The following is a 20357-nucleotide window of genomic DNA, read 5'->3' as shown; positions in this document are numbered from 1 at the left end:
TGTAATAAGCATGAATGACATATCAAGATTAATTATACTTTAAAAATATTTTTTCTTATCTTGAAAGTCAAAGTTTTTTTTTTGTAAAATAATATGAATAAGGAAAAGAAAATAAACATGTTAACATTTCATGTATTTCCTTCCAGTCCTTTCTCCACGCATATTTCCACATCTATAAATAGATACTCTTTTGACCAGGGAAGAAAAATCCCAAGGAATTTTGGAGGCGTTCTCTCGAGGCTTGGAAGTCCCAGTTCCCGGGAAGTTCCCTGCAGCTCTGGGAAGAGTTAGGCAGCTGCCCTGGCTCATGGGGCAAGAACTGCCCCCTGCTTAGGATCTCCGGCCAGGGGGAGCCCAACACATGGCCACCCTCAAACAGAAAGCTGCCCCTTGATGACCCTGGGCCCAACGTCCCCAGCCCAGCCTCTGGGCCCTGGTCTTGCCCCCTACAACGCCTTTCCAGGAACCTCAGAGCAACCAATCTTGTTACTTAATCCTGACCTTTCCAAAGTCTAAAACCTCTAACCTGTGGGAGATTTGCCCCTTTCAAGTGGTTTTGGCAGTTGTTGGCCATGGGTGGGGGATTTTCCATTTGGGTTCCAGGGGTTGGCCAATCAACAGCAGATTTGGCCTCAGAGGTTTGGTGGGGTTGGGGCCTGCTGGGCCGCGTCCTGCTTCAGCCTGCCCAGGTGGGGCTACTTGCCTCGGGGCTCTGCCAAGGCTGCACCATCCTAGCCCTGCGCATCTGCAGGCAGCACTCAAGTGTGTCCCCTCAGGCCAGGCCAGCTCGCCCTTCCCAGGCCTGGGGGCTCTCTGCTCTTCCTGGGAACTGCCTTGCCTGTGCTGGGTGGGTGCGGCCGTCTGGCCCATCCTAGCCCCTTCCCAGCCTGTGGCCACATCTGCCCCCTGAATATTGTTCTGTGATTCAGAACTTCTCTTTCCTCCCCACCCCCACCCGCCATCCTCCACCCCCACCATCCCAGCCCCTCAGCAGCTTTCTGATAACCACGGCTGCCTTCCTTTCTTGGTCAGAGGCCAACACGAATCGAGAGTCACCGGGTTCTGCCCGGAGCGGGTTTCCTTCGCTGCAGCTTGTTTCCACTTAGAAGGCAAAACAGGTCAGGTTGGCCAGGCCCTCCCTGCTGGGTCAGGGTGAGGGCAGGGGGCTGGGCTGGGGACCGGGGCAGGCGTGGGCGGAGGAGCTATGGGCGCCCAGGAGCTGCACCTTCAGGCTGCTGCAGTGCCCAGCACGGAGCTTGGCACCCAGAGGTGCTTCAGAGGACTTGTGGGGTAGATGCTCTTCCCAAGCCCCGAGGGGATGGGGTACAGGGGCAGGGTCACGCTTTTATTTTGTGATGTTGGGAAGAATTCTTTGGTTCCACTCTCTAAATGCCTAAGAGTATCCAAAGAGCATCTAAATAGCCACTGAGTGCAGAATATGTGCTTTTTCCCCCAAGGAAAGCTTTGTCACCCCGTCCCTCAACCCCCATGCCAGACTTCAAGCACCGAACCCCGCTGCCGGGCTCCGGCCCTGGGCCCCCAGCCTGGCCCGGCAGGACAGGGCGCTCCGCTGGCCAGGCCTTCTGCGGGCCTGGTGGGTGGGAGCTTCGGTGGACCTTCTTTAGCCACATTCCCTTTAATCCATTAAGCATGTCTTTCAGGTTGAGATGGCACTTTAAAAACCAGTGTCACGGTATGAGGACGCCGCAGACACCAAGGGGCCCCGGAATCGGTGGCGAACAAATGGCTGGCCTGCGTGAGACCTGAGCCCTGTGGCACCGCCCGACTCCTCCCACCCAGGGACCAAGAGGGCCACTCAAAGTCTCCTCCTCAGGCCAGGTGCGGTGGCTCACGCCTGTAATCCTAGCACTCTGGGAGGTCCAGGCAGGATTGCTCAAGGTCAGGAGTTCGAAACCAGCATGAGCAAGAGCGAGACCCCGTCTCTAAATAGAAAGAAATTAATTGGCCAACCAATATATATAGAAAAACTTAGCCGGGCATGGTCATACGCCTGTAGTCCCAGCTACTCGGGAGGCTGAGGCAGAAGGATCGCTTGAGCCCAGGAGTTTGAGGTTGCTGTGAGCTAGGCTGACACCAGGGCACTCACTCTAGCCTGGGCAACAAAGCGAGACTCTGTCTCAAAAAAAAAAAGGTCTCCTCCTCAGAAGCTGGGAGTCACCACCAGCAGGATGAGTGTGGAGCCAACACTGAGAGGGACCCCAGCCAGGGGACACGGCTGTCCCCTCAGCCCGGTGCCCCTCTATCCCCTGGGAAACTGGTCACTGCATTGCCAAGACACCACCTTCCCTTCCTCAGGGGCAGGCCCCTCTGATTGGCTCTGAGCTCGCCAATCAGCATATTCACCCACATCCCTGTCTGCAGTGATTGGCTTAGGAACAAGCACAGTGATCCATGCTGGCCAATCAGAATACTCCCAAGCACTCTTTGCCCAGAGTTGCTGGACAGCCGCTCTTTGTTCTGGGGCACTGCTGAACCGGAAGGATGGCAAGTTTTGAGTTTCAGGTGACGGTCATGCTGTGCCGCAGACATTATCTTGGAGTTGTGGAGAAAGATGGAGATGTAATGACACCACGTGGACTCCTGGATCTTCATGTACCTGAATCTGGCCCCTCTGTGAACTTTTCAGATATAAGCTAGTGGACTCCCCCAGCCCCTTCCAATACTATGAATTGTGTTATGGGCACTATTAAGGAAAAGACAGCCCCATGGAGTTTATTACTGCCATTCTCTCCAGGTGGCTACAGCTTCCTTCCTTCAAAGGAAGCAGCTGGAGCAAATTTCTTACAGGAGGTCTTCGTGGCTCGAGCTTAGGTTCTGTCTGCATCCTCAGTCCCCAAGTCCCCAGAACACCCACACTCACAGCACAGGTTTCTCTTTGGCTGGCCTCAGTGTGGCAGACGGAATAATGGCTCTCCCAAGATGTCTACATCCCAGTCCCCAGAACCTGTGAATCCGTTACCTTACACCGCAAGGGATTTTGCAACTGTGATTGGAGTGAAGGACCTTGAGGTAGGGAGATGGTCCTGGGTTATCTGGGAGGGCTGAACGTAATCTCTAGGATCCTTATAAGAGTTGAGGCAGGAGGGTCAGAATCAGAGAAGATGTGACAAGGGACCAGAGGACAGTGTGAATCGAAGAAAGGGTCATGATTCCAGGAATGCAGGTGAACTCTAGGAGATGGGAAAGACATGGGGATGGATTCTCTCCTAGAGCCTCCAAAAGAAACACAGCCCTCCCAACACCTTGATTTTAGGTAAGATGGATTTTTGGACGTCTGAACTCTAGCAGTATAAGACAATAAATGCGTGCTGTTTTAAGCCACTTGGTTTGTGTTGTGTGTTACAGCAGCAATAGGAAACTCATACACTCAGCCAGCATGCTCTGTCTCTCATCCGAACATCTTCATACCTGCTGTGCCTTCTGCCTGGCTTGCCCTTTACTGTGCTCTTAGCCATCTAACTCCTGTCGATCCTTCGGGATCCAGCCCAGATGTCTATGAAGACTTCCTTGGCCTCATGATAACCATCCACTTATGTCTCTGTCCCCTCCCTCTGCCTGCAGCTAGACAGAAATCTCCCATTTCCCATTTCTCCATCCAACAGATATATATTAATAGTATAACAATTCCTTGAATAATGTTTCGTTATAACATTGATGAAAAAAAATTGAAAATCCGTGTATAAGTGGGCCCCTGAGGTTCAAAACCGTGTTGTTCCAAGGGTCAGCTGTATACTAAACACTGTGTGTGTGGCGCTTGCAAATCCTCCCCACGTCTATGTGGGTTTTCTCCGGGCACCCCAGTTTCCTCTCGCACCCCAAAGATGTGCATGTTAGATGAACTGGCATGTCTAAAGTGTCCCAGTATGAATGATGTGTGTGTGTGTGTGTGTGTGTAACCCTGAACTGGAATACATGGGTAAACAATGATCTTACCTATTTTTATTAATCTTTCTTAAATGTATGTATAACTCACACTTGTTTCAGTGTCTAATATTAGAAGTATTTTGAGTCTTTACTTAGAAGTGCGGTGAGATTTTGTTACCAGAAATATGCTGTAAGAACTTAACCCTTGCTTCAATCAATTAGCCTATGGTAAAATTAGTTTCATTATATGTCACCTAGAGTCGCAGTTTCCAAGAACCTATCAAAGACAATAAGTGACAACTTACTGTATACAGTTGACCCTTGAACAATGCTGGGGTTAGGGGCATCGATCTCTTGTACAATTGAAAATTGGAGTATAACTTTTTTTTTTTTTGAGACAAAGTCTCACTCTGTCGCCTGGGCTAGAGCGCCATGGCGTCAGCCTAGCTCACAGCAACCTCAAACTCCTGGGCTCAAGTGATCCTTCTGCCTCAGCCTCCCAAGTAGCTGGGACTACAGGCATGTGCCACCATGCCCGGCTGATTTTTTTCTATGTATTTTTAGTTGGCCAATTAATTTTTTTCTATGTTTAGTAGAGACGGGGTCTCGCTCTTGCTCAGGCTGGTTTTGAACTCCTGACCTTGAGCAATCCACCGCCTTGGCCTCTCAGAATGGAGTATAACTTTTGACTCTCCAACAACTTAACTACTATTAGCCTACTTGTTGACCAAAATCCTTACTGATAACATAACACATATTTTGTATGTTCTGTGTATTATATGCTGTATTCTTATAAAACAGTAAGCTAGAGAAAATAAAATGTTACTAAGAAAATTATAAGGAAGAGAAAATATATTTACTCTTTGTGAAGTGGAAGTAGAGCTTCAAAAGGTCTTCATGTTCCATGGTCTTCACACTGAGTAGGCTGAGAAGGAGGAGGAAGGGGGGGTTGGTCTTGTTTCTCAGGGGTGGCAGAGGTGGAAGAAAGTCTGAGTGTAAGTGGGCCCCTGAAGTTCAAACCCGTGTTGTTCAAGGTCAACTGTATACTAAACACCTATTGTGGTCTGTGCAAAAGCCAACATTCTTGTCTTTTTGGAGCTTTTGTCCCAGCGGAGAAGACAGGTGAGGGACAGAAAACAGGCTCTCAAACTCTGTCACCTGTGTTTCCCCAGCACCCGGCCGTGCCAGGCACATGGTAGACTCAAGATCTGCTAATCTCATGAGAGGCAGAGTGAGTGCGGGATGGGTGCCCGTCTGAAAGAGGCCACAATTCTAGGCCTCACCCTCACACAGATCGTGAAGGCTGCCCTTGTGGAAAAAGTCCAGACTTTGAGTCTGGAGGCTGGCAAATCAGTCAGAGTGGGTTTTGCTGGCTCCAAGAGTTCCCTGGGTCCTCCTACACTTGCAAAGCCCCACTGCTCAGCCAGCCTCCAAGGCCAACTCTGGGGCCAATAGCACATGTAGCCCATTCATCAGGCTGTGCCCTCAATGTGTCAGCCCCGAGTTGTGTTTTTCCCTGCCCCTCCTTTCCTGAGCCTGATGGTTCTAAACTTGGGGCGGTTTTGCCCTCCCCCGCAGCAGGGGACATTTTGCAATGTCTAGAGTTTTGTTTTTTGTTTTTGTTTTGAGACAAGGTCTTACTATGTTGCCCAGTCTGGAGTGCAGGAGTGCAGTCATAGCTCACTGCGGTCTCAAACTGGGCTCAAGTGATTGTCCTGTCCTACCTCCCAAGTAGGTAGGACTATAGGTGTGCACCACCATGCCTGGCTAATTAAAAAAAAGATTTTTTTTTTTTTTTGTAGAGACAGGGTCTCGCTGTGCTGCCCAGGCTGGTCTTGAACTCCTGGCCTCAAGCGATCCTCCCACCTCAGCCTCCCAAAGTGCTGGGATTACAGGCATGAGCCACCATGCCTGGCCCTTGGGATATTTTTGTTTGTTATGCCTCGGGGTAGGGCAGAGTGCTCCTGACGTCTAGCAGGTAGAGGCCAGGCAGGCTGCTAAACACTCCACAATGCACAGGTCAGTCTTCCCCTCTCCCAAGACAAAAAATGATTATCTGGCCCCATGTCAACAGTTGTAGGGCCGAGAAACCCTGCGGTCTAGCCCCAAATTTTCAACTATTTTTGTATGGAGAGTTTTAGTGCTTGGTTTGTGGAGGATTTGGTCTCTATTTTTATTTATTAATTTTTCTTTTTCTTTCTTCTTCTTCTTCTTTTTTTTTTTTTAAACCACCATCTCCCCACCTGGTCCCTGTTTTTAGAAATAGATGGGCGGGTCTCTCCTGTATGATGTTAGGGTGGTGTCTTGGTCCAGGGGCTCTCTGCTACCGCGTTATCTTCTTTTGAAGGCCTTCTGTTGTAACTGTGTTCTGCGGCTGGTACAGGCCATGGCCGTGGTGTCTGGAGGTCAGACCAAGCTGGGAGAGAAGTGTGTTAACTGACTCCTGACATGACAAATCCCCAAACACACTGGGGTTCAGTTTCTGCTCACCTGGCCCAACTCGAGTGCCACGTGCAGGACTCATCATCTTGGCATTAGACCTTTCTCGGATGAAGGCCTTGCTGTGCGGCCATGGAGCCCCAGCTTCCTGACTGGTAAGGCAGGGATGGTAAAACCTTCCCCGTAGAGCTGTAGGAGAATGAGATGTGAGCCCCCCAGCACACTGGAGCAGCAGCTCAAGAGCTGACTGTTAAATTTTCAGGAATTGTTTGAGCCAGTTGTTAAACAGCCATCATTAACAAGTAAGTTCTATAAACCTAGTGTTAAATAACTTGCATTACAAATGATGGTATAAATACTCAGTAATTGTTTTGCTACATTTTACTATTGCCTGCGTGGTGAAAATACTACGGGATGGTGGTCGCTCAGCATCTCTTCTCAATTCCACATTCGATGACATCATGGTGATTCCTTGAAATCAGCCGTGCTGGGAATATTTACACCACAGAACTTGGCAAATACTCTAAGTCAGGGCTCACTTTTTTTTGTTTTGTTGATTTTCTAGACTTAAGAGAGTAAGGGAGAAAATGTTAATATGGCAGATCAAACTTGAAAGTAAGTTGTATCTCTAGCCATTACATTGCGAGTAGCACAAAAATAAGGAAATATTCCGGCAGTATCCAAAAACTGTTATCTAATGTAGCAAAAATACAGTTCCAAAATACAGTCACTCCTCGGTATCCAGGACCCCCTGGGGATACCGAAATCCACAAATGCTCAAGTCCCTTAGAGAAAATGGTGGTATTTGCATATGACCTACATACATCCTCTCATGCATTTTATATCATCTCTAGAGTACTGATAACACCCAATGCAATGTAAATGCTATGCAAATAGTTGTTATATTATATTATTTAGGTAATAGCGCCCAAAAAAGTCTGTGCATCTTCAGTACAGATGCAACCATCTATTTTTTTTTCAAATGAATATATTAGATACATAGCTGGTTGAATTCACGAATGTGAAACCCACAGATACAGAAGGCTGAGTGTACATCTTTACTGTTTCGCTTTTCCTTACTCATTAATATAAATGAAAATGTCAATCAACTCTCATGTCAGAACTGCACCTGCTTTTCAATAATATGAGATATTTCTTTTGCTGAGATGGGTCGGATAGTAGTCAAACATTTATGTGTAGTAAGATTTATGCTCAATTATGTACATATATGTATGGGTACATATTCCCCCCTCCCCTCCAGAGAGTTGGTTGTTAAACATTTACCAGCACAGCACAGAATGTGGCCATGGTTTGAACATTCTTTTTTTTTTTCTTTTGAGACAGAGTCTCACTCTGTTGCCTGGGCTAGAGTGCCATGGCATCAGCCTAGCTCACAGCAACCTCAAACTCCTGGGCTCAGGCGATCCTCCTGCCTCATCCTTCCTAGAAGCTGGGACTACAGGCATGTGCCACCATGCTTAGCTAATTTTTTCTGTGTATTTTTAGTTGGCCAATTAATTTCTTTCTATTTAGTAGAGACAGGGTCTCGCTCTTGCTCAGGCTGGTTTCGAACTCCTGAACTTAAGTGATCCTCCAGCCTCGGCCTCCCAAAGGATTTGAACATTCTTAACACAGGGACAGTGCCCCACAGTGTCAGCTCAGCTGATGGCCTTGCAGCTGGAGCCCTGTGGGAAGGTGACATGTGTGTCTCAGTGACAACTAGTTCTTGTCATTGTGGCCTGCAGGGTACACTTTCTCTGCCCATGAAGAAAACTTGTGGGCATCCTTGGAGCTACATGGCACACACAGGACTTGTCTGGGCACTTGTCTGGGAACCCAAGGTGGGATCCACCTGGTTTGGGCAGGTCCAGTGCCCACTCATCTTGGGAGATGATCCAGGAAGCCCAGGTTAACCTGGACTGAACAGATTGGAAGGGCAGGAACAAGTCCTAGGTGGCTCCTTGGGGGAGGGGGGAAGGGCCCTGGGGGCAACACTCAGAGTGAGCCCAGCCCAGCAGGCAGAATTTGGGGCACTGGGTCATTCATTTATTCAGACAGCATCCAGTCTGTGCCAGCACCGGGCTGGGTGCTAGTCCTACAGCTCATTTATCTTTTTTTTTTTTGAGACAGAGTCCCACTCTGTTGCCCTTAGTCGAGTGCTGTGGTGTCAGCCTAACTCACAGCAACCTTAAACTCGTGGGCTCAAGCAATCCTGCTGCCTCAGCCTCCTGAGTAGCTGGGACTACAGGCATGCACCACCATGCCCGGCTAATTTTTTCTATATATTTTTAGTCGGCCAATTAATTTCTTTCTATTTTCAGTAAAGACGGGGTCTCGCTCTTGCTCAGGCTAGTTTTGAACTCCTGACCTTGAGCGATCCACCCGCCTCGGCCTCCCGGAGTGCTAAGATTACAGGCGTGAGCCAATGCGCCCGGCCTATCTTTCTTGATAAATAATATTTATTGATTAGTTTTACCTGTGCTGATAATTTGCTGATCTTGGAATTTATTGTTATTGAGAAATACTGTGTCCCGGGCCCTGCTCTGTGCTGAACGAGGCTCTCGTGGAACTCACAGTTTAGTGCGAGGTAATGAAGTAACAAGGAAATCACAACATCTATCTGGGAGTCTAGGAACTGGTTTGGGATAGGAGTCTCTGTAAATCTTCTGAAGTGGGGATTTCGAGGGTGTGTGTGTGTGTGCGTGTGTGTGTGTGTGTGTGTGTGTGTGTCTTAAGAGAGGGTACCCAAGCCAGGACCCTCCCAAAGTGCAGGCACAACTGCCATACACAGAATAAGCGTGGTGGCAGAGGAGGTTCAGGTGTAACGGGATGGTCTGGGGTGTCAGGGAGGGCTTCCAGGAAAAAGGCAAAGCGGCGAGCTGGAAGAGACAGGTCCTGGAGACTAGAGAGCCGGAATCAGCGGTGTTGCTGGCGGTGGGGCGACAGCAGGTGCAGGGACAGACAGACCTGATTGGGAAGACACGCCACAGGACCGCTGTAAGCAGTAAACTTTATCCCCGGCTCACTAGTTACGCAGGTAAGCACGTGGTGGCTGAGGAAAGCGATCAGGAGACAGGAAGCTCGCACCTGAACTTCTACAGGGGAGGAACGAAAGATTCTCGGATGTCTGAGGATGCTCTTCCTGGGGCGCTTCATTTAAGCCCCCTTCTCATGGCCCCTCCTCGCCAGAATCCCCCCACAATGTTCTGCACCCCCACCCCTAAGGTAGCTAGATTTAGCAAGTAAAAACAGGTTGCCCAAACTCACCAACTCCCACCCGCCAAAGGCTGAGCTGGACCCTGGGAGGCTGCAGGCCGGGAACTCAGGAGCACAGGCTCCAGGTCTGAGTTCAAATTCTGACCCTGACATTTATAAGCTGTGACCTCGGGCAGGCACCCACTTTCCTTCTCCGAGCCCTTGTCCTATCTGCAAATGGGGAGATTAATACAACCCGTAGGTGACTCAGCACGGTGCCTGGTGTGTGCTGAGCACTCAATAAATGTCAGGCATGATCATACCCTTACCTGTTGTTATATATAATTATATATATATACAATATAAACAATTATACAATAATTATTTATGACAATAATTATTTATGACAATAATAAGGCATTGTTACTATAGGCTGGACTTTTGTTTACTGCTATCTCCCCAGCATCTGGAATAGTGCATGGAACAAAGTAAGTGCTCAATAGTTATGCGCTGAATGACTAAATGATGGCAGAATGGGCTTAGCCTGCAGGTAGCTGGTAAGGGCCCAGTGTCCCTGAGCTTGGCCTACCGCACTCCCACCAGGCCAAGCCACTCCAATCGCTCTAATAATAAATAAATAAGACACAAGGGGGCATAGACCCCAGGATGAAGTGTGTGGCTTCCTTTCAGCTGAGTTCTGGGAAATAGCCCCTTTCCAACCTGTGACAGGAGGTGGGTGGCATCTTGGGGAAGCTCTGGATCCTGACTCGTGCCAAGGGCCTGTTGGGACCAACAAGGTCTTGATCTGTCGCTCCAGGGCGGATGGAGAGGAAGCATCTGGAGGATGAACAGGGACACAATTCCTGCCTGTCCTCACTAGGCTGCACCTCCGTGGCGTCCAGCACGCCTGGCTGGCATGGCCAAAGGACGTCCCCACGGCCCATGTGTGAGGACAGAGCTCTGGTTTCATGGTTACCTGCAACTTCAAATTCCTGGGCCTCCAGGTGAGATGCCCAGACAGCCCCAGACAGGTGGGACACTGAGCTCGTGACCTTCTCCCACTCCGCACGTGCTTCTCCCTAGGTTTCCCGCCTCTGACAGTGGCACCTCCATTCTCCCGGATCTCACGCCAGAGAGCAGGAGTCCTCTTCCCTTCCACACCCTCTCCCTACCTACAAGCCGGACCCACCTGTGGATTCTGCCTCCCACATACCTCCTGATCCCCCCCCCCACTCACTCGCCCCTCTGGGTCCAAGCATGCCGCCATCGCCTGCTCATTGCTAACTGCCGTGGCCTCCTGGCACCTCCCTGCCCTCTCCCCCGGCCTGGTCTCCAGCAGCAACCCCTGAGCCGGGGCCTCTGCCCGGCTGCTCTCCATCCCATGCATACTCTTCTCCCGGTTTCACTCGGCTACTTCCTACTCAGCCCCAGGGTGCCTGCCTCCACCATAGACACCCAAACACGCAAACACCCATTGCAGACAAGATGATACTTTGCTTTGCAGTATTTCAGCAAGTACCTTCCAAGATCAAGGACAGTCTCCCGCATGACCTAAAGTCCATTTTCATACCCAGGCATCTCACCGATGCAGGGATATTAGATAATAGGCAACCCATAATTAAATTCTCCAATAGACCAGGCATGGTGGCTCACGCCTGTGATCCTAGCACTCTGGGAGGCCGAGGCAGTAGGATCGCTTGAGCTCAGGAGTTCCAGACCAGCCTGAGCAAGAGCAAGATCCTGTCTCCACTAAAAAAAAAAAGCAAGAAAAAATCGCAGCCAGGCATTGTGGCGCAAACCTGTACACCTAGCCTCCAGGGAGGCTGAGGCAGGAGGATCGCTTGAGCCCAGGAATTGGAGGTTGCAGTGAGCTATGATGATGCCACTGCACTCTACCTGGGGAGACAGAGCAAGACTCTGACCAAAAAAAAAAAAAGTCACACAACGTATTTAACTACACCCCCCTTTAGTCCCTGTTGGTCCCCCTGGCAGCACCCGGACTTCCCCGCAGAGCAGACCTGTGCTGCAGAGCCGCTTGCTGAATCTGAGCTCCCCGTCAGCTGCGAGATTTTTGAGGGCAGGGCTGAGCCTGTCTTGGGTTGGTGGCCTCCCTATCTCTCTGGAGTGCCTGGCATCTAGGAAGCAGGCAGTAAATACTCTCTGAAGTGGAATCAAGGAGATGACACAAATCCTGCTTGCTTGTAACTATCCTTTCCTTTCACGATAAAATCTGCTGCCCAGTCAAGGAGGGAGGGGGGTGTGCAGCTGAGGAAATACTTTTTAAATTAAAAAGAAAATAATTTTTTTTTTTTTTTTTAGAGATGAGGTCTCGCTCTGTCGCCCAGGCTGGAGTACAGTGGCGCGATCGGTGTGATCCTCCCGCCTCAGCCTCCGGAGCGGCTGGGACTACAGGAACGCGCCACCACGCCCGGCCCAGTGCGGAAATACTTTTCACTCAAACGCTCACTCTGTCTAAACCATGGAAAGTGTGAACCACGGAAGGAGAAAAGACAGCTTGTCTTTGCCTGGCGTGTCGTGTCGGTCTGAGACATGACAGTGTCCTTTTCTATCATGGAACGGGGACAAGGGACATGCAGGTGGGGGTGGGGGAAGGGCAGGGTCAAGCGTGGCCTCCTTTCTGGCTCTTTCTGAGTCAGGGCCCGCAGCATCGCCTGCCGCTCTGCACCCAGGGCCGTGAGTTCCCAGAAGGTCTGGGAGTCCTGGCTGGAGCAGGCTGCAGAGCTAGAAAAGGCTCCCCGGGTTATCAGCTCGCTGGGGTCACTCACTCCCCAAGGCGCTCTCGCTGGCATGAAGTGTTATGCGCTGGCTGGAATAACAACAGCCCGGACAGGGTCTTTGGAGGGGCAGGAAGGCCCAACAGCCCTGCGAGACAGAGAGGTCATTCAGAGTCACCAATATTTATTGACACAGCCATGACTGTTCCTGGGACAGCTGTGAATCAGAGGAACTGCCGGGAATAGCATTCAAAGGCCAGACTCACACTGTCTGACCAGCCGTCTGCTGGGGGCCACCACCCTGCCCCCCAGCACCAGGGCAGGGACTGTGGCTGGGGCTGGTCCTGCAGGGCTCTGGCAATCTCGGGTCCCGGATCAGGCGCTGCAGATACAGGCTACCTGCTGCATGGTCTGAAGACAAACTCCACTTCTTCATTGGTTCACCATGTAGATTGTGCACCTACTGTGTGCCAGACAGGGTTGTAGGCACTGAGCACCTACTGTGTTGCAGCTATGGTCTAGATCCTGGGTCCTGGGTACTTGTTCTTTATTTGTTTTAGATTTAGAATGCATGGCAGGGTAACCCAAAGCAGTAGAGCAAAGCACAGAACCAGGGTGTCTTTGGGTCCTGGCTGGTCCTGGGCTGGGAGAGGGCAGTTTGTCCCCCGGACTCCAGCAGGGCTCTGTGTCCCCCAAGGGCAGTTTGGTAGCGGGGCAGCCCCCAGAGGGGACGGCAAGAGTGAGTCCAGGCTGCTCAGCCAGGCTGGCTGCCACCCGCACTGGCTCCCCGGGCACCCCCTCCCCGTCAGAGTGGCCCTGGTTGCTGGGAGACGCTGTGCAAAACAGTGCTGGCTGTTCTGCAAACCTGGCGAAGCCCCCAGCCCCCCGGGCTGCTGCAAGGAGCCCGATCCCCTAATTAGAACCGTCAGGCTTGGCCTGCGCCCTCCTCAGGTCCAAGCCCGACTTCAGTGGCCATAAAACTTGCAAAACTCTTTCCTGTGGGCTCTCCCGGGATGCAGCCTGCAGGAGCCCGGGAGGCGAGTCACTTCCCCTGGCTGAGGGCTGGGCAGGTGCAGCTGCAGCCACTGGCCTCCCGGATCAGAGTTAGCAGCTTTGGGGAGCAGGGCTGGCCCTCCCAGGGCCTGGCACTCTGTGGGCTTTAGGAAGGGACTGCTGAGTGGAAGGGCCCCCACTGCTGGAGGCCTGGCCACCTGCCTCCCAGGCCACGGAGGCATCCTTGCCCCCGTCCTGCAGAGCCAGTCTGCCCTGCCAGCTCCTGCTCCTGCAAGGCCCAGCCCCAGGGGCCTCCCCAGATGGGCTGCTTCTCTCTCTGGGCGCAGACCTACTGTGCTGCCATTATTTCACTTGTCTGTTTGTGAATTCCTCAGGGTAGGGACTGAGTTTTGTCTATTTCTGTATCTCAGCACTCACCACGGGCTTGGCACAGGACCCGGGGAGGTTTGCCAGGTAGCCGAATTAGAGGTGCTGAAACTCCTCTTGAGTCACCTGGCTTTGGCAGGAGGGAGCCCACCCCTCCTACAGGAGCAGAAGTGTCGGAGCTGAACTTCTTCCCATGGACCTCGAGAGGCTGGCATGGCCTGGGCCACCGAAGTCTCCAGCCAGGTGGACAGGGCTGACTCCAGCTCATAAGCCAACTCTGGCCAAGCCCGCGCCGAGGTTTCCACTTGGAGAAGGTCCCCATGGTTGGGCTGGCCGAGGACCCAACTCGGAATCTCTGACTAATCCCAACTGTCCGACCTCTAGTCCCTGGGTGCAAAGGGAACAGCTGCCACTCAATTTCCTCCCCGGCTCCTCTTCAGCCCACTCCGAGTGAGAGGTGGCCGGGGCCTTGTTTCTGGGCTGGGCACCCCGATGTCTTCTGGCTCCCCTCCTGCGCCTAGAAGGTCACGTCAGTTTGCAGTAAGCCATGGTTCCAGCCCCACGAACTGCATGCAGTGGCTTCCAGCAGGGCTGGGCTGGCTGGCTGTTTTCTGGAAAGATGGCTACTCTTTCCTGAACTTCGGGGGTGTTTGTCCATACCAGAGGCAGTGGGATTCCCCGGTGGGAGGCCAGGGGGAAGGGCTGTCAGCTGAGACAGGGACTTCAAAGGGCTCCTGGGCCCCCCACCTGGGCCTCCAGCTGCAGGATGGGCTGAGCTGCCAGCCGACAGCTGGCAAAACACGGTTCTGCTTGCTCTAAGCACCAAACAGCAAACAGGGACGATTCGCAAGCAAAGGCGGCTCAAGAATGGAAGTGACAGCTGGAGTCCTCCCGGGACATGGGGGTTTGAGAGTGTCCAAGCAGGGTCTGCATCAGTGTCCCCCTGGGGCTGAGCAGGGTGGGGACCCCCAGCAAAATGTAGCCCTGGCTGGTCCTCAGCTGCCTTTTTTGGGGGAGGCAGCCCGGCTCTTGCTGATTATTTGGTTGTTACTAATTTGTACATATCCAAAGTGGGGGCCTAGACAGGCCCTGCGTGGTGCTGCCGAGGAGAGGACACTGGCATTTATTAAGCCCCAACTGTATGCTTGGCTTGCCCTGGATGTTGGGGCTAGAACAAAGGAGGAGGTTACAGTCTAGGAGCCACAGTGGGGGCAGCAGCTGTGGGTTGGGAGAGAGTGGTGGGACGTGAGTCCGGCTGCCCTAGAGTCAGCTGGGGATGGGCCCCCCGAGGCCCTCGTCCTTGTGGGTGGGGCCCGCCAGTGTTTCCAGAGGATGAGGTCTTTGGTGGGCCACATCCCTGGAAAGGAGGGAGGGGCGGGAGAGAGGAAGTGCTGTCTGGGCCGAGGCTGCAGCTGTATCCTCCTCGCAGCCTCTTCCCAGCCTTCCCTCCCGCTCTGGCCGTCCCTCCGCCTGTCCCAGCCCCCAGGGCTCCTGGCAGAGGCTGTGAAACGGCACTGTCCCCTGCCCCCCACCTGCCTCCTGGTCTCACATTCCCGTGTGACTCAGGAGGGTGGAGACACAGCCTGGAAGCTTCTCAGCATCCTCCCTCAGCCCCTGCGGGCTGTGGGCCAGAAGTCCACACCTTTACCATGGGACCCGGATGGCCTGCCGGGCTCCTCGGGCCTGCAGGGCACGTGGGGTCTGAACCCTGCTTCCACTCAGGAAAAACCTGGTACATTCCACTCAGGAAAGACCTGGCTCGCCCCAGGGCGTGGCCGGTGGCCCCTGCCAACCGAGTCTTGGCCGCAGGGCCCCGGGCCTGCGCTCTGTGCGCTGGGGTGCTCTGAGCCGTCGCCGACTTGACTGAAAAGTAACTTGCAGTGTCTCCCGCTGCGGGCTGTGGAGCCCTGATAGAGGGTCGTGGGCGCTGGAACCTGCCCCCAGGGATGACCCTGCAGGAGACCGGCCTCCAGCCCCCAGACCCAAGGGAGCAGTGCTCCCCCGGGGGGCAGGGCAGCAGCAAGGCCCAGCCCACGCCTGGTGGCTAAGCCATGGGAGGCCTCTGTCCCCACAAATCCAGTTTGACAGGACCCGGGGGCCCTGGGCTTTTAGGGGCTGGCCCTGGAGGAAGCAGGGCAGCTGGCCCTGGGGACAGCCACTGCTGCTGGGCATTCTTTTGGGGCAGCGTTTTCCTTTCTTTCCTCTTCCTGGGGATTGCTGAGACCATCCAGTGTGTCTGGCAGGGCGCAGCCCCTGTCAACTGCAGTTTGCCAAGGCCCAGACTGTCCAGGGCTGGGGAGCCAGACCCCACTGCCAGCAAGGTCTCCGGGTGGGGGTGCAGCCAATCCTGTAGATGCCAAATCTGGGAAGCGTGGTCTGTGTCGGATTCCACTGTTCCTCCTCTGTCATAAATCATTTACCTTAAAAAAAATCCTACAGCTCTCACTAGATCTGGAATTCCGCCCCAAGAGTCGATGCAAGTGGAGCTCGGGAAGCCAGGGGAGTCCTCTCCGTCCTCACAGGGACTCTTCCCCACGGTTTCACCATGTCCCGTGACTTCCTGGAGAGCTGGGGCAGTGACCTGCAGGGACACAGCGAGCACTTGCATCTGGCTGCTGGGCCTCTGACCCTCCACCCCTGGTGCTCTGGGGGACGGTTCTCTGTCTGCCACTGGGCTGAGGTCCAGGCCGTGTGCATAGGTCAAAGGTCAAGGGCAGCATTCTCAACTGCAGGGGTCAAACTTGCCAGACGGTCCTCTGAGGCAGGGCCAAATAATTTGCCATTAGTGAGAGTTAGGCTTGATGGTAATTGTGTTAAGGTGGGCATGAGGCTAATTCTTATATGGGACGTGGTAGGATAATGGCCCTCTGGAGATGATTACACGACAAGAGGGACTTTGCAGGTGTGATCAAGTTAAGGACCTTTAGACAGGGAGACTGTCTTGGATTATCCAGGTGGCCTTAACGTGGCTATGAGGGTCCTTAACGAGAGAAAGGCACGACAGAGACAGGGATACAGAGACAGAGAGGGAGAGAAAGAGACAGAGTTAAAGAGACACACACATAAGGAGAGAGGCAGAAAGAGACACAAAGAGACAGAGACACAGAGACAAAGACAGACACAGAGAGAAAGGGAGAGAGATGTACCGGATGCAGTGGCTCACGCCTGTAATCCTAGCACTCTAGGAGGCTGAGGCGGGTGAATCGCTCAAGGTCAGGAGTTCGAAACCAGCCTGAGCAAGAGCAAGACTCTGTCTATACTAAAAATAGAAAGAAATTACCCAAAGAACTAAAAATATATAGAAAAAGTTAGCCGGGCATGGTGGCGCATGTCTGTAGTCCCAGCTACTCGGGAGGCTGAGGCAGAAGGATCTCTTGAGCCCAGGAGTTTGAGGTTGCTGTGAGCTAGGCATCAGCTGGCAATGGCCCTCTGGAGATGATTACATGGCAAAAGGGACTTTGCATGTGTGATCAAGTTGGGGACCTTGAGACAGGGAGACTGTCTTGGATTATCCAGGTGGCCCTACTGGGGCTATGAGGGTCCTTAACGAGAGAAAGGCACGAGGGTCAGAGACAGGGATACAGAGAGACAGAGAGGGAGAGCTACTCCCAGCTACTCGGGAGGCTGAGGCAGGAGGACTGCTTGAGCCCAGGAGTTTGAGGTTGCTGTGAGCTAGGCTGACGCCACGGCACTCTAGCCCGGGCAACAGAGTGAGACTCTGTCTCAAAAAAAAAAAAAAAAAAAGAGAGATGGGATGATGCTACATTCTGCTGGCTTTGAAGATGGATGGGCACACCAGCCAGGGGACGCAGGGGCCTCTGCGAGTGGGAAAACGCGAGGAGACGACTCCCCCAGCGCCTCCAGAAGGAGCCGCCCGTCAGACATGTTGCTTCAAGCACTTTGGACTCCAGAACCGCAGGCTGGCGCGGCTGTGCTGTTCTAAGCCATGAGCTCGGTGGCTGTTTGTGACGGCAGCCCCCAGAAACTACGGGGGCCATCTGTGCTCTTGCCTGCCCTGCCTGGCGTCGGCCCCTGGACCTTCCCGTGGGAGCCTCCCCTCCCCAGTCTAGTCCCGGGTTTGGGTGGAGCAGACCACGCCCAGCTCCCGGGTGGAGCATGTGACCAGAAAATTAACACAATCGGAACAGGTGTCTCTCTGAGGTGGCTGAGGATCAGCCAACCCCTGCCACGCCCCTGCCCAGTCGAGCCGGAACACTTCCGATGCATGAAACACTAAAGCCTCTGTTTTGCTTGACCCAGCTTGAGGTCGGATTCTGTCACTCCCAAACCACAGAGCCCTATGCTAGTGTCACTCTCAGCCCTTTGTACCGAGGTCAGTTTTCTCAGGTGGGGGCGAGGGCGGAGCTGCAGGCAGCAGGAACTGCCCTTGGCCAGGCTGGTCTCAGCCATGCACATCAGTGTTTGCTGGGGGTAGCTGTGAATTACTAGCTCTGCTCCCTGGTCCGTCTTATGCTGGGAGCTTCCATGAAAACCTGAGCATGCTTCCTGCCTGAACGTCTTGCATCTATTATGTGCAGTGCATGGAAAAAAAAGATGGGGAACCGCAATTCCGGAGGCCTGAGCGTCAGTGACATGCTTAATGTTTCCCTGGTGCATTGTCATCAGGAAATGCGTGTTGGACTCAGTTCCTGGCACCAACTTGGTAGGAGCCACTCAATCAAGCTGGGGATCACACCGTCTCCTGGGAGGCGGGCAGGGGGCAGCCGGCCGAGGGGCTTGGGGGTTGGTGTTTGGGGGTGGAGCTGGCAAAAGAGGGAAGAAAACACTTGCAGTTCTCCTGGCTGGGCCCCTCCCCAGGGGAACACCTGCCTCTGTTCTCCCTCCTGCAGACCGAGACCCTCTTTCCTGATGTGTTATTCCGTGATGGTCTAGGACAGAGGACATGCGGGCATGGGCGAAGAAAGCACAGGGTGGGGCTCTGGCGAAATCTCATGGATGGCATGTGATAACCGGCAGGGAGGGCACTGGTGGAGGGGCCCACATTCTCACTCTGTGCACAACGAGGGTCTTCAAGGGTCCATCAAGGTCTCCATGGCTCCCATGGGAACAGAAGAGCCACAAGTCTCCTTTGGACACCTGGGTGTGTTGCCACCGTGACAGCAACTATCCTCTCTCATCTCCCCCCCACCCCAGATCCTAGCTCTGCTTTCCACCATGCCCCGCCCTGGAGGCTGAGTGGTGTGGACCACATCAGGGGGTCCCCATGCCCCGCCTCTGCTTCCAGTGGCGAGCCCACAGCAGGCTGAGGGAGGGAGGAGACACAGGACAGCGTGTTCATTCTCCCGGCTCCCTCCCTTCCAGGTCTGTGCTCGTTTCCTGGAACAAATGACCATGAACTCTGTGGCCTAAAACAGCATGCACTATTCCCTCTCGGTTCAGGAGGCCGGAAGTCTAAAAGCAAGGTGGCCACAGGGTCGTGTGTCCTCCAAGGCTCCAGGGGAGGATGCCTCCAGACCTCTTCCAGCTTCTGGTGGCTCCGTGGCTTGTGGCTGCATCACTCCAGTCTCTGCCCCCGTCTTCATGTGGCCTCCTGCTCTGTGTGCATGTCCTCTCCTCTCCTTGCAGGGACACCAGTCGCTAGAGTTAGGGCCCACCCTAAATCCAGGAAGACTTTACCTTGTGATCCTTAACTAGCTACATCTGCGAAGAACCTATTTTCAAGTAAGGTGACATTCTGAGGTTCTGGGTGGACGGGAATCTTTGGGACTCTAACTCAACCCACTGCAAGTACTCCTTGGCCTGGCTGTGTCCTTGAGGTCACTATTCCCCTCGGTGTCATGCTGTGCCCGACTCTCTCGTTCTGGGCTTGGGTTACTGCTTCTCATCATTGTCCCTTTGAGCCTGGGGGTGACAGCTCTGCTATCCCAGCCCTGGGTTCCTCACTCCCCATTTCTCTCTCGAGATTCCTCTACACCCGCTTCATAAATAAACTCTCTCTGAATTACCTTGAAGGTTCCATCCGTTTCCTGTTGGGACACTGGGGGTACAGTGACCAATGCTGAGCACTTGCTCTGCCTCCTTCATGCTCACAATCATCGTTATTCCCAATTGCAATCAGGACAGGGACACCCAGCGAGGGTGCGTTACTCGCCCCAGGCGTTGCAGCTGAGACGGCCAGAAGGCCACCTGGACACCCTGCTTCTGACCACAGGTCACTGCCGTGGCCCTCCTTCAGAGTCCAAGGAAAAGCCAGTCTGTCTCTGGGAGGGGTCTTGTGGGGTGTGGACGTGGGAGGGAGGAGGGCCTGGCCACTCGCATGGTCCTACACCCCCGTTGCTATGGGCGATGAGACTCAGCCCCAGCCGCTTTCAGCAGAAGAGGGTTTATTGGCTCGTGTGCCTCAAAAGTCTGCAGTGGCCTGGCCTGAGGACTCAGGTGTGCAGGTGATGGCCTCACATAGGCCCGTCTCCCGCCTCGGGTCTGTGTCCCCCACCCCCATGCAGCCCAGCCAGGACGGCCCCTGGGTCTGCAGACTGTCGTCCCGCCAGCCTCAGGCTCTGGGCTGAGAGAGCTCCTTTCCCAGCGAGCTCAGGGGGGACACCGGTGGGTCGGGTCACATGCCCAGCAGGTTCTGGAAAGAGCAGGTGTGGCCTGGGCTCGGGGCCTCAGCTTGGTGGGGAGGGCAGGTGGGGGTTTCATGGGTCACTGTGGCCGAGGGAGGGGTAGAGGAGGGGGCTTCTTACTTCACAGCACAGGGTCCTC

This window comes from Microcebus murinus, chromosome 2 (genome assembly GCF_040939455.1).
Source record: "Microcebus murinus isolate Inina chromosome 2, M.murinus_Inina_mat1.0, whole genome shotgun sequence".
NCBI classification, from domain to species: domain Eukaryota; kingdom Metazoa; phylum Chordata; class Mammalia; order Primates; family Cheirogaleidae; genus Microcebus; species Microcebus murinus.
The sequence above is the reverse complement of the archived record's forward strand: the minus strand, read 5'-3'. Positions refer to the sequence as shown.